The sequence below is a fragment of the Gracilinanus agilis genome, chromosome 2 (assembly GCF_016433145.1).
Source record: "Gracilinanus agilis isolate LMUSP501 chromosome 2, AgileGrace, whole genome shotgun sequence".
Lineage (NCBI taxonomy): Eukaryota > Metazoa > Chordata > Mammalia > Didelphimorphia > Didelphidae > Gracilinanus > Gracilinanus agilis.
Genome location: NC_058131.1, coordinates 352,445,684 through 352,449,772, shown reverse-complemented (window position 1 = coordinate 352,449,772; position 4,089 = coordinate 352,445,684).

Sequence of the window (4,089 nt, the reverse complement as noted above, 5' to 3'; positions counted from 1 at the left end):
GAGAGAGAGAGAGAGAGAGAGAGAGAGAGAGAGAGAGAGAGAGAGAGAGAGAGAGAGAGAGAGAGAGAAAATAACCTAGGAATAATGCAGAAAGCTGGGCGCCAGATGATAATTGTTTTCAGCCACAGAAAATGTTTACTTTGTGCAGGGGCTGGGATCTGTGTGTGTGGAGGGAATAGCTACACTGAAGAAATCAGGAATCCTTGAAGTCCTAGCAGTCAATCGATCCCATGTTATTGGGATTTAGGGAAGCCAAAAACATAGTAGAGTACAAAAGTGTTGAAAGCAACAACACTGGGTGCAGAACTGATTTCGATTCATTAGGCTTGGAACGAAAGGTTATAAAGGGGCAGCATGAACTGGGTAAGGCCATAGAATTGGAAACATGGCCACTGAGGAATTCAGTTATTAATACCTGGGGATGGATACCTGTGTTGCTTACAAGTGAATAATGGGCCAACAGAGGTCTAAATGATTTTCTGGAGAGATTTCCATTGAGTTTACCAGTTATGACAGGAAACTTACAATAGTAACAGGAGAAGAAAGTCAGTATCAACAACACGAATTGTGAAAGATTCGGAGAGCATCAGGGCTCGAAGGGTCTAGAATGCTAGATTTGGAATGAGGCCTGGGTTCAAATCCTCAACTGTCTTGCTATTGAGTAGCTGGGCGATCAATCATGGGTGACTCACTTAATCTCGCTGGTCCTTAGTTCCCACATTATTTTACAGATGAGGGAGTTAAGCTAGATGATTTCTAAGGCCCAAGTAAGCTCTCTTACTGTTTGAAATCTAGTCCAACTACCTCATTTAAGAAATGATAAAACTGAGACTTGGACAAGGGGAGTGAAGCCTTGCCAAAGGTTACACACTGACCCAATGAGTGAGTTGGGACTAGAACTGGTCTCCTAGGCCAGTGCAATTTCCACAACACGATAACAATTCTCAGAAACACTCAATTTCTCTAGGCCTCTCCGAGCCTCAGTTCCCCTACCTACGAAATGAAGGGAGTGCGCTCCATGACTTGAGATTTCTTGGGGTTCTATTTTAGCTTCTCTGATTATTCTTTTAAAAATTAATTCTAATTCATTAATTACTAATCTTTTGACCCCAATTATTACATTATTTACTATGTAAATAAAAATAATGTAATGATTACGTTAAGGGAAATGAATTAGGGTCTCATACTTATCACCTTAACCGATATACATTTAGCGCCTGGAACCCTTGATGGGGAAGTAGCTGGGGACATTGCTGCTCACATCTGAACACCCTAGACTAGGGCTATTCCTTGAGTTTCCTGGGAAATCCTGTTGGCATAAGTCCAGGCAGGACAATGAATCAGTGACAGAAACTAACTCTCTAAGATTAGCTTCTAGAACTGAAGCCTGGTCCTTGTGAGCCTTGAGCCTGCCTCTGGGGGAACCTTAAGCCATGGGTCACAATAATAATGCATTCTCTCACCTGATCTTCATCATAGCTAGGTAGGTAGGCATTAGAGGTAAGACTAATGCCGTTTATAAAGAAAATCAATCTTAAGGAGGTTAAGTGACTCAATCATGGTAAATCACCAAAGTAGGGTAGGATTTGAATCTGTTTCTCTGTTGACTTCAAGTCCAGACTCTTAGCTGTGTATCACATCTCTTTCACATACTATCTGTGATCATGAGCAAGCTGCTCAGCTTCTCAGTGGCCCAGAGACTCTACAACTCTAAGTCGGGAGGGGGGGGGGGGGAAGAGGGGTCAGCAAACCACACCCTCTGTGGTTTGGGGTTGCCAATCCCTGTACTAAGTTACAAAAGAGTTGTTTATTTGAATCTGTAGCTCCTCATCAGGAGCTCCTCACACCAATAAAATCACGGGGATGGATCAGAAAAAGTTTTTTAAAAATCGTATTTCTAAAGCTGTAGATAATTTATGAAACACTTTCCTCATTATAGTTTGTGAGGTAGATATTATTACACCCCTCTCCCCCATTTTACAGATGAAGAAACTGAGGCTCTGCAGGGAAGCTACTCGTCCTGATTACACTGCTACTAAGTGGCAGCACTAAGACTCAAAAAAGTCAGGCCTTCTGACTTAATTCCAGGGTTGTCTCTGATGGACCAAATATGGAGTTTGCAAATAAATATAAGGAAAACCATTTGAATGAATAGAAAAAGAAATGTTTTTACATAAGAGTACTGGAAATGACAGTGCAGCTTTTCATACATCCTAGAGCTGTGATCTAAGGCCGTAGGGCCAAATGCAAATAGAATTGGGGGCCAATATCCAAATATAAAGATCTCTGCGGCTGCCCATTGACTTCTTTTTAAAATGTGATACTCTCTGTTTTGTTACGTTTTATTTATTCTTAAATAATAATTTATCAAATAAATTTCATTATATATTATAATATTTATTACACAATTGGTCTTTTATTATATATTACAACATAATAATGCATTATTATACTAATTATATCAAATATTATTAATTAATGATTTTCTAATTATATTTAAATCAGCTTCAGCCACCCTCGGAGGGTTGCGGGTCCCATGGCAAGCCATGTTTGACACCTCGGCCCTCAGGCACTGTGGCATAATGATGATGATCAGACATCAATATCAATATATTATTCAATGTTTTAAGATTTGCAAATCCCTTTACATATATTACCTCATTTATCCTCACAAAGTCCCTGCTAGGTAGGTGCTATTATCCCCATTTTTCAGATGAGGAAACTGAGGCAGATAAAGGTTAAGTAACCTGCTCAGGATCATACATCTAAGAAGTGTTTAAGCATAGATTTGAATTTAGGCTTTCCTTATTCTCAATCCTGGCTGTGCTATTTAATTACTATGCCATCTCCAGAAGTTATCTTCCTCCCCCAAGCCTTGGTTTCTCTAACTGTTAGAAGAGATGGTTGGACTGCATGAACTCTCAAGTTCCTTCCCCCATGACCCTAAAGAGGACTTGACTATAGCATAATTGGAGAGCCTGGGGAGTCTCCAGCTCAAGAAAGCTTGCAGATACACTGGCATTCCCCTTTTGCTCTTTTGTGGCTCCTATAATTTGGCTCAATAAACATTAGGGTCTCACCTCACTTCTCAGCAAGGTCTGGAGAACAGTCTCATGTTACCAACACTTCATCACAGCTTATAAATGTTACCCAAGCAGCCGCCCTACATGCCTGCCCACCTGCCTGCCCTGGAAGGCAGGAACCAAGGATGGGATGCAGGCATCGAAGGCAGCAAACACTCCCCACCCCCACCACCACTGGGGAGAGGTAGGGATAACTATGTTCAGGCCACTTTTCTCTTTCCCTCAACTGTGAAAGCAGCCCCTTCTCAAAAGAGCTCCCCATTGGGAGTGAGAAAGAAGGCTAGTGGAGGGCACTAGGAGAAATGTACACCCTCTTAGCAAGGCAGCGGGCATAAAACAAGGGTTGTAAAAAAAGAAAAAAAAAACCCCAACAAATAAACAATAAAAGATTGGGAAAATGATGTTTTGGATGTACGTAGATTGATAATCACTAGAAAGAGCTTTGTAATTGTCAAAGGCTGTCTCCCATAGAGGTAATGCTTAATTTCTGCCACGGAGGAAAGGTGGATGCCAAAAGTAGGGGAAAAAGTATCTACACTGACCACTGAGGTCTCAGTGGTGTGCACTAAGGGAAAAGCAGTCCCTTTACTATTCCATGATTCCCTGGGAGCTCCCCTGAATTGCTGAGCCACAGACTGAGCTCAAGAGCATTTTAGGTGAGCCAAGTAAAATCAAGTCAACAAGTATTTGTTAAACAGTGCTATGTACCAAGTACCATGCCAAGTTCTAGGGATACAAGAACATCCTCTGATCCCCAACACCAAAAAAACTAGTCCCTGCTCTTAAGGTGGTACATAAGCTAATGGGAAAGACCTCAGACAAGTAACTATATGCAAGCAAGATCTGTCTCTGTCTCTGTCTCTCTCTCTCTCCTCTTCACTTTCCTCTCTTCTCTTCTCCTCTCCTCTCCTCTTCTTTCTCTCTCTCTCTCTCTCTCTCTCTCTCTCTCTCTCTCTCTCTCTCTCTCTCTCTCTCTCTCTCTCTCTCTCTCTCACACACACACACA